The 18,252-nt window shown below is 43.4% G+C and overlaps 1 non-coding gene across 1 annotated transcript; it reads right to left on the reverse strand.

Annotated features, from left to right (window-relative positions):
• Positions 1-13,469: 13,469 nt before the first annotated feature.
• LOC123081258 (U2 spliceosomal RNA) lies at positions 13,470-13,666 on the reverse strand. The gene has a single exon (XR_006438726.1). It is a non-coding gene; the product is annotated as a U2 spliceosomal RNA (small nuclear RNA).
• Positions 13,667-18,252: the final 4,586 nt, after the last annotated feature.

Genomic DNA, 18,252 nt, shown 5'->3' on the forward strand with positions numbered 1-18,252 from the left:
TCTTTGAAAAACTCCTTTCAAACACTCCTTTATGCTTTGCAGAATAATTCTACATTATTTCCGATCAACAATATGTCATTCACATATAATTATCAGAAATGCTGTAGTGCTCCCACTCACTTTTTGTAAATACAGGCTTCTCCAAAAGTCTGTATAAAACCAAATGCTTTGATCACACTATCAAAGCGTATATTCCAACTCCGAGATGCTTGCACCAGTCCATAGATGGATCGCTGGAGCTTGCATATTTTGTTAGCACCTTTAGGATTGACAAAACCTTCTGGTTGCATCATATACAACTCTTCTTTAATAAATCCATTAAGGAATGCAGTTTTATTTATCCATTTGCCAGATTTCAAAAAATGCGGCAATTGCTAACATGATTCGGACAGACTTAAGCATAGATACGAGTGAGAAACTCTCATCGTAGTCAACACCTTAAACTTGTCGAAAACCTTTTGCGACAATTCTAGCTTTGTAGATAGTAACACTACTATCAGCGTCCGTCTTCCTCTTGAAGATCCATTTAATCTCAATGGCTCACCGATCATTGGGCAAGTCAATCAATGTCCATACTTTGTTCTCATACATGGATCTCATCTCAGATTTCATGGCCTCAAGCCATTTTGCGGAATCTGGGCTCACCATCGCTTCTTCATAGTTCGTAGGTTCGTCATGGTCTAGTAACATAACCTCCAGAATAGGATTACCGTACCACTCTGGTGCGGATCTTAAGCTGGTTGACCTACGAGGTTCAGTAATAACTTGATCTGAAGTTTCATGATCATTATCATTAACTTCCCCACTAATTGGTGTAGGAGTGACGGGAACAGATTTCTGTGATGAACTACTTTCCAATAAGGGAGCAGGTACAGTTACCTCATCAAGTTTTACTTTCCTCCCACTCACTTCTTTCGAGAGAAACTCCTTCTCTAAAAAGGATCCATTCTTAGCAACGAATGTCTTGCCTTCGGATCTGTGATAGAAGGTGTACCCAACTGTCTCCTTTGGGTATCCTATGAAGACCCATTTCTCCGATTTGGGTTTGAGCTTATCAGGATGAAACCTTTTCACATAAGCATCGCAACCCCAAATTTTAAGAAACGACAACTTTGGTTTCTTGCCAAACCACAGTTCATAAGATGTCGTCTCAACGGATTTAGATGGTACCCTATTTAACGTGAATGCAGCTGTCTCTAATGCATAACCCCAAACCGATAGTGGTAGATCGGTAAGAGACATCATATATTGCACCATATCTAATAAAGTACGGTTACGATGTTCGGACACACCATTACACCATGGTGTTCCAGGTGGCGTGAGTAGTGAAACTATTTCACATTGTTTTAACTGAAGGCCAAACTCGTAACTCAAATACTCTTCTTCACGATCAAATCGTAGAAACTTTATTTTCTTGTTACGATGATTTTCCGCTTCACTCTGAAATTATATGAACTTTTCAAATGTTTCAGACTTCTGTTTCATTAAGTAGATATACCCATATCTGCTCAAATCATCTGTGAAGGTCAGAAAATAATGATACCTGCTACGAGCCTCAATATTCATCGGACCACATACATCTGTATGTATGATTTCCAACAAAATCTGTTGCTCTCTCCATAGTTCCGGAGAACGGCGTTTTAGTCATCTTGCCCATGAGGCACGGTTCGCAAGCATCAAGTGATTCATAATCAAGTGATTCCGAAATCCCATCAGTATGGAGTTTCTTCATGCGCTTTACACCAATATGACCTAAACGGCAGTGCCACAAATAAGTTGCACTATCATTATTAACTTTGCATCTTTTGGCTTCATTATTATGAATATGTGTATCACTACGATCTAGATCCAACAAACCATTTTATTGGGTGTATGACCATAGAAGGTTTTATTCATGTAAACAGAACAACAATTATTCTCTAATTTAAATGAATAACCGTATTGCAACAAACATGATCAAATCATATTCATGCTCAACGCAAACACCAAATAACACTTATTTAGTTTCAACACTATTCCCGAAAGTACAGGGAGTGTGCGATGATGATCATATCAATCTTGGAACTACTTCCAACACACATCGTCACCTCGCCTTTTACTAGTCTCTGTTTATTCTGCAACTCCCGTTTCGAGTTACTACTCTTTAGCAACTGAACCAGTATCAAATACTGAGGGGTTGCTATAAACACTAGTAAGTACACATCAATAACATGTATATCCAATATACCTTTGTTCACTTTGCCATCCTTCTTATCCACCAAATACTTGGGGCAGTTCCGCTTCCAGTGACCAGTCCCTTTGCAGTAGAAGCACTTAGTCTCAGGCTTAGGTACAGACTTGGGCTTCTTCACTTGAGTAGCAACTTGCTTGCCGTTCTTTTTGAAGTTCCCCTTCTATCCCTTTGCCCTTTTCTTGAAACTAGTGGTCTTGTTAACCATCAACACTTGATGCTCTTTCTTGATTTCTACCTTCGTAGATTTCAGCATCGCGAAGAGCTCGGGAATTACTTTCGTCATCCCTTACATACTATAGTTCATCACGAAGTTCTACTAACTTGGTGATGGTGACTAGAGAATTCTGTCAATCACTATTTTATCTGGAAGATTAACTCCCACTTGATTCAAGCGATTGTAGTACCAGACAATCTGAGCACATGCTCACTGCTTGAGCTATTCTCCTCCATCTTTTAGCTATAGAACTTGTTGGAGACTTCATATCTCTCAACTTGGATATTTGCTTGAAATATTAACTTCAACTCCTGGAACATCTCATATGTTCCATGACATTCAAAACGTCTTTGAAGTCCCGATTCTAAGCCGTTTAAGCATGGTGCACTAAACTATCAAGTAGTCATCATATTGAGCTAGCCAAACGTTCATAACGTCTGCATCTGCTCCTGCAATAGGTCTGTCACCTAGCGGTGCATCAAGGACATAATTCTTCTGTGCAGCAATGAGGATAATCCTCAGATCACGGATCCAATCCGCATCTTTGCTACTAACATCTTTCAACATAATTTTTCTCTAGGAACATATTAAAAATAAACACAGGGAAGCAAAAACGCGAGCTATTGATCTACAACATAATTTGCAAAATACTATTAGGACTAAGTTCATGATAAATTTAAGTTCAATTAATCATATTACTTAAGAACTCCCACTTAGATAGACATCCCTCTAATCCTCTAAGTGATCACGTGATCGAAATCAACTAAACCGTGTCCGATCATCACGTGAGACGGAGTAGTTTCAATGGTGAACATCACTATGTTGATCATATCTACTATATGATTCACGCTCGACCTTTCGGTCTCCGTGTTCCGAGGCCATATCTGCATATGCTAGGCTCGTCAAGTTTAACCTGCGTATTCCGCGTGTGCAACTGTTTTGCACCCGTTGTATTTGAACGTAGAGCCTATCACACCCGATCATCACGTGGTGTCTCAGCACGAAGAACTTTCGCAACGATGCATACTCAGGGAGAACACTTATGTCTTGAAATTTTAGTGAGAGATCATCTTATAATGCTACCGTCAATCTAAGCAAGATAAGATGCATAAAATATTAACATCACATGCAATCAATATAAGTGATATGATATGGCTATCATAATTTTGTGCTTGTGATCTCCATCTCCGAAGCACCGTCATGATCACCATCGTCACCGGCGCGACACCTTGATCTCCATCGTAGCATCGTTGTCGTCTCGCCAACTATTGCTTTTACGACTATCGCTACCGCTTAGTGATAAAGTAAAACAATTACATGGTGATTGCATTGCATACAATAAAGCGACAACCATATGGCTCCTGCCAGTTGCCGATAACTCGGTTACAAAACATGATCATCTCATACAATAAAATATAGCATCATGTCTTGACCATATCACATCACAACATGCCCTGCAAAAACAAGTTAGACGTCCTCTACTCTGTTGTTGCAAGTTTTACGTGGCTGCTACGAGCTTAGCAAGAACCGTTCTTACCTACGCATCAAAACCACAACGATAGTTTGTCAAGTTGGTGCTGTTTTAACCTTCGCAAGGACCGGGCGTAGCCATACTCGGTTCAACTAAAGTGAGAGAGACAGACACCCGCCAGTCACCTTTAAGCAACGAGTGCTCGCAACGGTGAAACCAGTCTCGCGTAAGCGTACGCGTAATGTCGGTCCGGGCCGCTTCATCTCACAATACCGCCAAACCAAAGTATGACATGCTGGTAAGCAGTATGACTTATATCGCCCACAACTCACTTGTGTTCTACTCATGCATAGCATCAACGCATAAAACCAGGCTCTGATACCACTGTTGGGAAACGTAGTAATTTCAAAAAAATTCCTACGCACACGCAAGATCATGGTGATGCATAGCAACGAGAGGGGAGAGTGTTGTCCACGTACCCTCGTAGACCGAAAGCGGAAGCGTTATCACAACGCGATTGATCTAGTCGTACGTCTTCACGATCCGACCGATCAAGTATGAACGCACGGCACCTCCGAGTTCAGCACACGTTCATCTCGATGACGTCCCTCGAACTCCGATCCAGCCGAGTGTTGAGTGTTAGTTTTGTCAGCACGACGGCATGGTGACGATGATGATGTTCTACCGACGCAGGGCTTCGCCTAAGCTCCGCTACGATATTATCGAGGTGTAATATGGTGGAGGGGGGCACCGCACACGGCTAAAATATCGTATATCAATTGTGTGTCTTTGGGGTGCCCCCCTGACCCCGTATATAAAGGAGCAAGGGGGGAGGCGGCCGGCCAAGGGGAGAGGCGCGCCAAGGGGGAGTCCTACTCCCACCGGGAGTAGGACTCCTCCTTTCCTTGTTGGAGTAGGAAAAGGGAAGGGAGAAGGAGAAAGAAGGAAGGGGGCGCCCCCCTCCCTAGTCCAATTCGGACTAGTCCATGGGGAGGGGTGCGGCCACCCTTTGGGGCCTTTCTCTCCTTTCCCGTATGGCCCATTAAGGTCCAATACGAATTCCCGTAACTCTCCGGTACTCCGAAAAATACCCGAATCACTTGGAACCTTTCCGATGTCTGAATATAGTCGTCCAATATATCGATCTTTATGTCTCGACCATTTCGAGACACCTCGTCATGTCCCCGATCTCATCCGGGACTCCGAACTCCTTCGGTACATCAACATACATAAACTCATAATAAAACTGTCATCGTCATGTTAAGCGTGCGGACCCTACGGGTTCGAGAACTATGTAGACATGACCGAGACACCTCTCCGGTCAATAACCAATAGCCGAACCTGGATGCTCATATTGGTTCCTACATATTCTACGAAGATCTTTATCGGTCAGACCGCATAACAACATACGTTGTTCCCTTTGTCATCGGTATGTTACTTGCCGTCGGTATCTCGATACCTAGTTCAATCTCGTTACCGACAAGTCTCTTTACTCGTTCGGTAATACATCATCCCGCAACTAACTCATTAGTCACAATGCTTGCAAGGCTTATAGTGATGTGCATTACCGAGTGGGCCCAGAGATACCTCTCCGACAATCGGAGTGACAAATCCTAATCTCGAAATACGCCAACCTAACAAGTACCTTTGGAGACACCTGTAGAGCACCTTTATAATCACCCATTTACGTTGTGACGTTTGGTAGCACACAAAGTGTTCCTCCGGTAAACGGGAGTTGCATAATCTCATAGTCATAGGAACATGTATAAGTCATGAAGAAAGCAATAGCAACATACTAAACGATCGGATGCTAAGCTAACGGAATGGGTCAAGTCAATCACGTCATTCTCCTAATGAGGTGATCTCGTTAATCAAATGACAACTCATGTCTATGGCTAGGAAACATAACCATCTTTGATTAACGAGCTAGTCAAGTAGAGGCATACTAGTGACACTCTGTTTGTCTATGTATTCACACATGTATTATGTTTCCGGTTAATACAATTCTAGCATGAATAATAAACATTTATCATGATATAAGGAAATAAATAATACTTTATTATTGCCTCTAGGGCATATTTCCTTCAGTATCCTCCTAGTATCAATACATATTAAGAGGAGCATGATGCTAGTATCTGTAATATGCTGTGACTGCAGATGGAGCTGTCGTCGTGGAGACCCTTCGGGCAGAACTTGCCCGAGCCAAGGAATAAGCCAGGAAGAGTGATGCGGCCTCCCTAAAGGCGGTCGAAGAGCTAAGAGCCGAACAGGCTGCCCATTGCCAGAGCGAAGAGAAAATAGCCAAGATGGCTGTTGAGCTGAAAGATGCCGCCAGCCGGTATGAGCTTCTTGAAAAGATAAGCCAAGCGAAGGCGGCGGAACTGAAGGAGGCCATGGAAGCGGCCAAGGAAACCCGCTCGCAAATTAGAGCGGTGAAGGAGGAACTCCGTCAAGCCGAAGATATTGCGGCTGGGAAGCCCTTTTGTTGCGGACGAGGTTTGGAGACCCGAAGTATGCCCCTCTGGATAAATTATGGAGTTCTGCAGACGCGTACTTGGATTTAGCAGCGAGTGCCGCTGATGCGACCAAGTTTTTCAAAGATCAGAAGGATCATGTAGTGGAAAGGTTGTTCTGGTCACAGTTTCGCACTCCAACGCGTCCGCTGCTGTTAAATGAACAAATGGCCGAGTGGGCCGAGCTCCATAGGTTGTTCGAACTTGCTATGAGGTCCGTCGTGTGCAACAATTCCTTGGTGCTGTGCCGCATATCGACGCCGTGAAGATGTCGGCGTACATAGAGGGTGCGCGGATGGCTCTTGCCCGTGTCAAGACATACTGGGCAGAGATGGAAGCCACCACTATTGCATCCCAGAGTTCGGCGGTAGGCCGGGTATCGGGCGAGCACTATTTTGAGGAAGTCTTGGAAGGCGCTCGTGTAATAGAGGCTCAGTGCTCGAAGCGTATCATGTTCTAGTGACATGTATCTCAATTGTAAGAACAATGCTTATTAAATTATAAAGGCCGTGTTTATACTTTTGCCTGAAAGTATTATGATGCCTCCTGTGCGGCCGTTTATGTATATATGTATATAACCTGAAAGTTTGCAGTCGTCGGCTTCAGCCCCCACGCATATAATGCGGGGGTGTTCGCAAAAAATGCGTATTCACACTTGATCCAACGTCTTGGTCCATTAAGGAGGTGATAGCGCAGCGAACGAGGCAATCAGACTATATTACTATAACACTTTTACTTAGCCATAGGAGTTTGACGGTGGGACTACTATATAGCCCCTGGTACCTCCGCGCTCATCCGAATACGGGGCGCGTACATACATGACCGGGAAACGGCCCTTCTTAATGCGGAGGAATCCCGAAGATTCCGCTAAGTCATCGAGTGGTTGACCAGTCTCGCGCTTTATCATGACAGCCAGTTTTCGGCTTTCTCTACTGAGGTGCTCGTCCGGATGAACCAGGGCACAATCGCAGTAGTTCTCTCGGTGCCAACTTAGCCGATAGAGCGGAACGTAAGGTAGCAAAACACGGGAGCCGGGAAAACCCAACATTTGACCAAAGACATGATTCGGAGCTGATGCATATAAGGCCAAACTCGCGACGCCGAACACTCCCTAAGGTATTCGGTCTTTACAACATATACCGAGCTGAATAACGCCCTTGATGATGATCCCTGAGTGTCCAGGTACATGCATTGTTCTGACATGGCGAAATGCCAATAACGTCAGCATTGCTCTCAGTTATGCTGAGTATCCGGAGGATGTGAAGCAACAAGACAGTAAAAGAGGTTTACGCAGGGTCTTAATCTAAAAAGAAACCTTTGAGCGGGGCCCTGCTGCATGTCTGTGCCTGTGTCTCTGTTGTGCCGTATCCTGGAAGGGTGTAGCACGATTACCATCTGTAAAAGAGAAGAACTTAGGTGAAAGTTGTCATGCGAAAAATTGGTTATTCTCAATAAACCATTAGAAATCAAGATAAGTAAGGTCGAGCCGAACTGTAGTCCTTTTACATGCGGGAAGCCCCTGGTACCGCCTATGAGGGTAAATCCATCGAACCAATCTTAGGTATATCTAAGCTGTTACAACTAGTGATGTGCTAGAATCGTCTAGCCGTGTCCGCGGTGTTGACGACCGATCATTTATTCTCGTTGGAGAGGTCGTTTAGTGTTCGGCTGCTAAAGTTGCCACACGTTCTTCCGCGCATAAGGAGCGCTTGATATTTCCACTAATTGTGATGATGCCACGTGGACCGGGCATCTTAAGCTTAAGAGAAGCGTAATGTGGTACTGCATTAAAACGAGCAAAAGCTTCTCTTCCGAGTAGTGCTTGATAGCCACTTCGGAATGGAGCGATGTCGAAGGTTAACTTTTCGCTTCGGAAGTTGTCGGGAGAACCGAATACAACCTCTAGTACTAGAGAGCCCGTGCAGCGGGCCTCTGGGCCTGGTATTACTCCCTTAAAGGTAGAATTACTGTGGCTGATTCTTGTCGGGTCTATCCCCATTTTGCGGACTATGTCCTGATATATCAGATTAAGACTACTGCCACCGTCCATAAGGACTCATGTGAGATGGTATCCGTTTATTATTGGGTCTAACATCAAGGCAGCCAACCCTCCGTGCCGGATACTTGTCAGGTGATCCCTGCGATCAAAAGTGATCGGGCAGGCCGTCCAGGGGTTGAACTTGGGGGTGACGGGCTCTACGGCGCATACGTCTCGGAGTGCGTGTTTGCTTCTCCTCTTCGTCACATGAATCGTGTTCACTGTTTTGACCTCTGGTGGGAACTTTTTCTGTCCCCCAGTGCTTTGCTGGCGAGGCTCGTCCTCGTCTTCACTTGGTGTCTCCCCTCCCCTTGTGTTCGGCGTTTAGCTTACCGGCTGCTTGAAGACCCAGCATTCTCTGTGGGTGTGATTTGCAGGTTTATCGGGGGTACCATGAATCTGACATAATTTGTCTAGAATCTTGTTTAGGCTGGACGGTCCATCTCAGCTCCCTTTCAAAGGCTTTTTCCGCTGACCCGGTCGAGAGCCCCTGAATCCGGCGTTTACCGCCGTGTTGTCTGGGCTGTCTTCGTTATTTCAACGCCCACATAAGAAAAAATAGGAAAACCTAAGAAAAATTAGGAAAACCTAGGAAATTTGTTTATTAATATTCTGCAAAAGAATCAGTATTTTAGCGTGCTTCTGTGATTTTTAATAATTCTGGGACTGAGCGCAAAAGTTTCTGTTTTTCAGCAAGATCAAAGCAACTATCACCATAAGCTATCTCAAAGGTCTTACTTGACACAAAAACTAATTAAAACACAAAAACACAATTACTACAGAGGCAATAATGTGTAATTTATTCAAGAACAGTAGAAAAAGTAAAAACAAAAATAAAATTGGGTTGCCTCCCAACAAGCGCTATTGTTTAAAGCATTTTCAGCTAGGCATTGAGATCTCAATGGTGCTCACATAAAAGAGAAGAATTGAAGCAAAAAGAGAGCACCATAAAACATGTGACAAACACATCTAAGTCTAACATACTTCCTATGCATAGGCATTTTATAAGCAAACAAATTATCAAGGCAAGCAAAAACTAGCATATGCAAGGAAGAAGAAAGAGGCGATAGCAATCTCAACATGAAGAGAGGTAATTTAGTAACATGAAAACTTCTATAACCACATTTTCCTCTCTCATAATAATTACATGTAGGATCATAAGCAAATTCAACAATATAGCTATCACATAACATATTCTCAACACGATCCACATGCATGCGAAGTTGACACTCTTTCAAAATAGTGGGATTAACATTAACTGAAGTCATGGCCTCTCCAAACTCACTTTTATCAAAAAAATCATAAGATTGAACATTCTCCAAATATGTGGGATCTAAAGTTGACACTCTTCCAAACCCACTTTCAAAATTATTGCAAACATTATTATCAATCTCATATTTATCATGGGGTTTAAATAAATTTTCATGATCATAAGAAGAATCACCCCAATCATGATCATTGCAATAAGTAGTAGACATAGCAAAACTAGCATCCCCAAGCTTAGAGTTTTGCATATTATTAGCATAACTGACATTAATAAAATTTATAATAACATCATTGCAATCATGTTTTTGATTCAAGGAACTATCAAGTATGGGTGCAATAGTAATAATCTCATGTTTAACATAAGGAACTATAGCAAATTCATCTCCATAAATATTGGTATCATGGCCATAAGAGTAGCAAGCATCATGTTCATCAAGGGATATTTCAATCAAATCATCGGAATCATAATTACCTATAGATTCATGCATATCATTATTTTCTTCCAAAGCAACGGTCATTCTCTCAATAAACTCCTTAACATAGGCATTATGAGCATAGTTTTCATAGCAATATTTAAGTATGTTGAAATTTTCAGATTTGTAGAGAGTAAGATCATACTTTTCAATCAAAGAAGCAACTTCATAAGCACCCTTATAAGCAACAAATTCTCCAGTTTGTTCGATATCATAGTAACTATAAACACCCTTTTCATAAGAAGATAAGATTTCATTATCATTAAACTCACATAGTTGGGCAAGGTGTTTTTTAGGGTTCTTAGAGCAACAAGTAAAATCATAAATTTCACAAAGATTCTAAGAGTAACACAACAAAGAGTTTATTTGATTCCATAAGAGTCTTCCTTTTTCAGACAATCGATGACACACAAAATGAGCATGCTCATCTAAAGATTTTTCCCTCAACTAAACTAGTTGGGGTTTCAACACGAGCACATATAGATCGAAGATGATCCAAGTAGAACTTTAAGTGGATCCATATCAATAGATTTTTAGCAAGCAAAGATGCAAGTAAATAGAAGGCACATGGAAACTCAAACAAAAAGACATACGGAAAGAAGGCGAAGAAACAGGCAAATCTTTTCGAAAATCGTTTTAGAAGTGGGAGAGAGGAAAATGAGAGGCGAATGGCGAATAATGTAAAGAGATGAGAGTTTATGATGGGTACTTGGTATGTCTTGACTTGGCGTAGATATCCCTGGCAACGGCGCTAGAAATTCTTCCTGCTACTTCTTAAGCTTGTGTTGGTTTTCCTCTGCGCCCGCTGGCGTCCGCCAGCCTTGGTCGTCATGGCTTGCATCATCGCAACCTCAGGAGGTTGGGTGCCTGCATAGAAATCTACGCTCCTCAGGAGGCAATCTGGGGAGGCCACTCCCTCAGGAGGTCTTGGCGTCGTCCACCTTGCGAGGCTGGGCCCCTCGCGAGGGTCTTGTCTTGATAGTCTTGGAGGCGGGCCATACCAGGCCGTCGAAGGAGCCACGTCGTGGGCCGCAGATAGGCAAGTCTAGGTACCCTGGTTCCCAGAATGCCGACACATACATCAACATGTTTGCAAAGTTAATGAATTACTAAATTTGACACGTGAATGTAATTCAACGTAGACATTTAAATTATTGCATTTCTTTTCAATCAAATTTTAGTTTCTTCGAAAATAGCCTCTTACAGAAATGTAGGGAAAGACTGTGTACTATAGACCCAAAGTGGTCGGACCCTTCCCCGGACCCTGCGCAAGCGGGAGCTACATGCACCGGGCTGCCCTTTTTTAATATGTTAGTGATTCTCTTTTCTGTTGAGGCTTCTTGATATGAGTATTGATATTTTATAAATTCTTTACTCCTTGCAGTCTATAGATGCTATGCGATCATGAAAGTTTTGTCTCCATCCCGCCGGGGATGCTCCTGCATCATGCCGGTTGTTTGATGCCATTGTTAGTCATTGCATTCCTGTGATTATCAGCAGACGGATCGAGCTCCCTTTTTAGGACGAGATTGATTACAACGAGTTCTCACTCTTCTTCTCAGTTGAAGAAGCTCTAGAACCTGATTACTTGCTCAACCAGCTCAGACAGATGCCCAAAGAGAAGTGGGTTGAGATGTGGTCAAAGCTGAAAAACATCTCTAGTCACTATGAATTCCAGTATCCCCCATGAAGGATGATGCCGTGAACATTATATGGCGCAGGTGAGGCACAAAATCCCCGCAGTTAACCTTGCGATCCACAGGAGTAGGAGACTAAAAGTTCCAGACTGGTGGTGAGGATTTGGTGAATTGTGTACATATTCTCATATCAATGGCGAAACCGGCATCATTCATATGGTTCATGACCAAGCCATGGCGGTCATACCTTGTGCACCATGACACTGGATCCAGGAAGATGTACTGACAGACACTAACATTTTTGCCCCTTTTCGTTGAACTTACAACACCGTAACCATTACCCCCCTCGAGGTCATGATATAGTGAGAACATGTAGTTATGTTATACAACTGGCTTGGCAGAAGCATGCGCATTAGAAACACACTTACAAACATGTGTACCAACAACTGGATGTTGCAATGTATTCAAGTAGATATAATTTCTCTTACTAATTGATACTTCTTGAGCCCTTTAACAGCCAAGGTATTTTTTTTTGGTTGTTGATTGTTTTTGAGATAGCTGACCACTCATTTCAAGTGGCTGTTTTTGATACGTTCATCCTGTGTTTCCTGTGAGAAATTCTCTGGGTGGCTCGGATCGACTGTTGGCCTGCTTATCTCAATGACTTGTTAGTAGTGGTAACACTAGGTTTCCAGGAAGTGAATCGGGATGTAAGAATTTTATATGGTGGGGAACAAACTACCAATGGTGTGGACTGTGGAGAACACTTTTATCATGGGCTACTAATTTCTAGCTTGTCATGTCGGTCCTGTTTGCAGCAATTTTTTGGTGGGGGTATATATGGGTATTGTGGAGAAGTAATTGGTGGCTGTGTTTCCTCCAACATCCAGACCGACAAGAAAATCCCTGCAGTTAATCTTGCGATTCACAGGAGTAGGAGATGAAAAGTCCCAAACTGGTGGTGAGGATTTGGTGAATTGTGTACATATTCTCATATCGATGGCGAAACCGGCATCATTCATATGGTTCATGACCAATGCCATGGTGGCCATTCCTTGTGCACCATGACACTGGATCCAGGACGATGTACTGACAGGCACTAACATTTTTCGTCGATCGTATAACACGAGAACCTGTAGTTATGTTATAGAGCAGGCTTGCCAGACAGAAGAATGCGCATTATCCTTACTAACATTTGCAAATATATGTACCAACAGATTAATGCATTTCAAGTAGATATAATTTCTCTTACTAATTGCTAGTACTTCCCCTACAACAGCCTGGATATGTTTTGATATGTTCATTCTGTCTTGCCTGTGAAAAACTCTCTTCCTCTCATCTGTCTCCGGGTGGCTGGGATTGACAGGAAGGACTTTGTGATTATAAGCAGAAGAGCAAGCTTGCCTGCCAAATCTGAACCTTATACATATGTTCATCCGGCTTCCCTTTGCGTACGTTACAGGATCAAACCAACTCCACTTTCGATTTCTATTTCCAATTCAGAAGACTGCCTAAGCCCGTCTGCGAGAAGGGCCACCTTTAAGCCCTCAGCGATTGTAAACAGCAGATGCTGAGGACTAATTTGCTTATCTCCAGGGGGTCAAATTTTAATTTTAAAATTTGGTTGGGGTGCGCCTGCCCAGGCAATAGTGCAACGCACTGGGCGACACCTGAGGGCCCCAGTGGCAAGCCACTGTGGTGAGCCCTCCCCCATAAAAAATAAATTTAATATCGTTGTGGGCACATGGCCCACATATCAGATATTAAACTGATAAGAACAGATACTACACTTGATCTTAGCCAAAAGGCCGAGAAAGGTATGAGTTGTTAGCCGTGCCCTCCCCTCTATTTGTAGCCTCTCGGCCTCCCGTCCCCTCTTCGCTAGGCGAGGTGGTACTAAAGGAGTCGCCTCTCGCGCGCGGCTGCGGAGCGCGGACGCTGCGCTGCGTGCCCCCCGACCCCGAGCCAGCCTCTTTGTTGCATGGGCCTCCAGCGAGACGGCCTTTCCCGATGAGGCCTGTATTATGGGCCTGAGTTGCTCACGGCTCTTCTTGGAGGCCGAGCCCTATCGGGGTGTGTTCTGAAGCCTGACGATCCGTGCATGCACGGCTGCCTGAGGCGGTGCACTGCACGGTCAGATGAGACGCCGGAGTGGCGGCGTCGATCGACCGGGAAACTCCCCAGGAATGCGGTCGTCGCTTCCAGTCTCCCTGTGATCGATCATTCTGTGCATTCTTTTCCAGAATATATACTCTACTACCAGTATGTAGCTTTGCACAACAGAAGCGACGTTTGAAGATGGCAAGGTAGCATCCATCCATCAAGGAATACTAGTGAACCGTGTGTGCAATAAATAGAAAAACACCTCACATATACAACAACAACAAAAAAATGCATTCCTGATATTTATCCCCTTCCCCACGGATCATATTAGACAAGCTCCAACTCTATCCCAGAATGATTCTCATCCTCTAGAATCAAAGATTGTTCTATATCAATGTTTGATGTCATGCTTCAATGTGAATCACCGGGGTTTTTTTTCAAAAATGATTCAGATCTATTAGTTCATCAGAAGTACAAAGCACCTCGAACATACTTAAAATTTACATTGAGGTCGGTCTCTAGACCACCGAATGACAACTACCGCTGTCAGAACGAACCACCATCGCGTCACTCCTCTACTGGAGCCGACATGACCTTATCGATGACATTCGAAAAGTCTTCATGCACGGCCCCCTAAGAACCAACACCATGGAGCCGTAGTTGTCGTCGTTGAACTCTCGAATAGATCTGGAGGAACTGGCACCAAATCTTGTCGTCGCATGTGCGACAAGAAACTCTAACCTCACCGCCTCAAGGAAATGGCAGAAATCTACGTCGGAGCTCTGTCGACTGCACCGGAAAACAAACTCGAAGAAGAAGCATCGTCATTAGCTAGAGCGTCGCACCTGTGAGGACCGAAGAAAACCTAACCTAAACTACTAACCAAAGCAAAGGCATCGTGAGTGAATCGCCAGTTTATGATGTGCTACTGAAATTATTGATCTTACCAAGAAATGATATTAACCTATGACATATCAACATATAAGCTTGCGATTCAACTAATATTTTAAAAATAACATAATTATCGTAATCCGCAAATTTGTGCTCGTGTTGATTGTCACACCTCCCAAGCTTTACCATGACTATTTACATAGTATCATGGACATAAGAGAGTATCTTTTGTTTGCTTCCATGCTACTAATGTATCTTTTTATTAGAGAATCCTATGAGCATGGGAAAAGAAGCTTCTAGAATACATAGGATGATAGAGTGGGGGATCAATTAGAAGGCGATGTGGCAGAATCCAACGGGTTTAGAATTTATCTAACGAATGAATGCTCGGATTTGCCATATCTCAACCGTTGGATGGAGCATTTTCAACGTCTACTGTTTGAAGTTATTGTCACTCTATATAGTAGTATAGAGGTGTAAGTGCATCTAGTGCCACCCCTAGTTCGTTTTGGAGTATTGACGACAAACTTGGTTGAGGGACTAATGTGTTTGTGAGAACTGCAGGATAACACAGATAGTAGTCCCTCATTGATTCGGTTTACCTACCAGAGATGACCCATAAAAATGTGTGAAGACATTGAAGACAATGGTGGTTCGTGAAGACATTCACGTTGAAGATAATGACATGTGAAGACATTCACTTGAAGACTATGGAGTGCGAAGACAGAGTTGTTTCGTAGTTTCCTTTTCTTCTTTATTGAGTCATAGGAACCACCGTACTGTTAAGTGGGTCCAAGTGAACAAAGTCAGATGACTGGTGTTATGCTCAACCAAATCCTATGTCTTCGAGCGAAGATAAAAAGAGCAAATCTTATCCAGAGTTGGATGAGTCAGCTTTGCTTGTAGCCCAAGTCAAGCTGCGGCGTGTGTTTGAAATCCGACCGTTGGACACGTGTCGGTTCCTTAGTGACCCAGGGTCATTTCAGACATATCATGCTGGGTTTCCTCCAGGCTATAAATAGCCCACCCCCTACACCATAATTTAGTGGCTGCTCAGAGTTAGTGTACGGCTTTTGTCGTTTGAGAGCAACCCACCTCTGAAGCCTTTGAGAGAGAGATCCTTGCGAGGACAAAGCCCAAAACACCCAGAGCCAAAGAGTGTTAGGCATCACTGAAGTCTTCCTGTCTGCGTGACCTAAAGACTTGTTACACTTGAGGACTGTGAATTCTCCAGTCGGTTAGGCGTCGCGTTCTGAGCATCCAAGAGCCATTGTGACTTACCAGAGTGATTGGGCGAGGGCTGGGTGTCCTTAGCTCAAGGGGAATAAGGTGAAGACCCAGTCTTCTGAGTTCAATCTCAGCCTCCCTAACCAGACGTACAATTGTCACTGTATCTGGAACTGGTTTACCAAATCCTTGTCTTCACCAAGAAACTGGTTCTATCCCCTACTCCCTCTACTTTTCAATTTGTCTTCGTGAAGTCATTGCTTGCTTGTCTGATCTGATTGGCTTCATTGTGTGAAGACTATTACTTGTTTGGCTTCATACTGTCTTCCATTCCGATCCATACTACCTAGCTGCTGATAGTCTTCGTTATTTCACAATACTACTTGCTTGACTATGGCTTGTCTAGTGTAGTATATCTTCCGCTGCATATCTATAGGTTCATTTCATCTGTTTGTCTTCAAAGACCTCGTGTTTTGAAGACTTTCATAAAAATCATCTATTCACCCCCCTCTAGTCGATAACTAGCACTTTCAATTGGTATCAGAGCAAGGTGCTCCCTTATTCTGTGTGATTCGGTTTAACCACCTGGAGTTTTAGCTATATCGACTGCAGGGATAACCAAAGTCTCCGTTGTGTGCCCGGTCTTCGATGGCACTGATTACCCCTACTGGAAGAATAAGATGCGCATGCATCTTGAATCCATTGATATTGACCTTTGGTATGTCGTCAAGACAGGCGTTCCCAAGGTCGGTGAAGATGTGTAAGTGCATCTAGTGCCCCTTAGTGATTTTGGTGTATTGAAGACTTATAGGTTAAGGGACTGATGCGTTTGTGAGTGTACACAGGTCTATAAGTATATGAGGAGTTTGATATTTACAGAGAAAGTTGACCCCTAAAAAATGAATGTCTTCATCTAAAGACTTTGGATTTCTGAAGACTTTCTGAAGACTTTGAAAGTGAAGAAATTGGTGTGACCATGAAGACTTGATATTCATGCAAGGAACATGAAGCGTGAAGACTTCTGTTTTCGTAGTTTCATTTTCTCTTTCTTGAGTCATAGGAAACACCGTACTGTTAAAGGGGGTCGAGGAAAAATAAAGGAAAAGTTTCCAAGTGATGCTCATCTCAAAATCCTACACCTACCAATCCTTTCGTGTGAAGCCATTGGAAATCTCATGCAGTTCAGTCAATTTCTTCAGTGACAGAGACGAAGTTCTTCTGGTCTCTGAGGAATTTGTTCTGACTGAGGAGTTAGGAATTCGCCAGTACGGATTTCCTACAAGTGAGGAACATGATAGCCCTGAGGAATTTGAACCTCACATTTTCGACCGTTGTTGTGCTATGTGCCAGCTATCCCAAACGGTCATATCATTGAAGGGCATTTATGTCTTATCATGTCGGGCTGCTCCCTAGGCTATAAATAGCCGCCCCCTACAACCACTAGCTGGTTGGCTGCTCCGAGAGAAACTAACACTTGTCATTGAGAGCATCCCATCCTCCGAGGACTTTGAGCGAAAATCATCAAGTGAGGAAAACCCAAACCCAAACACCTACAAAGCCAAAGTGATTGAGTGTCACTGAAGAGATTGTTCCTGTGTGGATCCGACGCTTGTTACCTTTGAAGACTGTGCATCTTCCAGACGGTTAGGCGTCATGGTCTAGAGCATCCAAGAGGAAATTGTGGATCGCCGAGTGACCGAGTTTGTGAAGGTTTGGAAGTCACCTGAAGACTTACCACGAGTGATTGGGCGAGGTCTGTGTGACCTTATCTCAAGGAGAATACGGTGAGGACTGTGTGTCCGGGACTGTGTGTCCTTGGGTTTAAATACCTAGCCGCTCCAACCAGACGTACAACTGTCACAGTAGTTGGAACTGGTCTACCAAATCACCGTCTTCACCAAGCTTACTGGTTCTATTTCCTCAACCCTTCCATTTCCTCATTACTGTGTTGTTTGAAGACTTTGACTGAAGATTTTCCCAATTTCCTCAGTTCAGTTTCTTTAGTCAGTTTGTCTTCAGCCTGCTTATCTTGTGTTTACGCTTTTTGTACTCTGTGCTTGTTTTCATTTCATCATGATGACTGTGCTTATGTTCTGTTATGTTTGCATCTGAGTACTTATTTTGCTGCTAGTAGTTCTTCGCTTAGGAATTTCCTCATCCTGAAATTCCTTAGTGAATAATTCATA

Source organism: Triticum aestivum, chromosome 3D, assembly GCF_018294505.1.
Source record: "Triticum aestivum cultivar Chinese Spring chromosome 3D, IWGSC CS RefSeq v2.1, whole genome shotgun sequence".
Lineage (NCBI taxonomy): Eukaryota > Viridiplantae > Streptophyta > Magnoliopsida > Poales > Poaceae > Triticum > Triticum aestivum.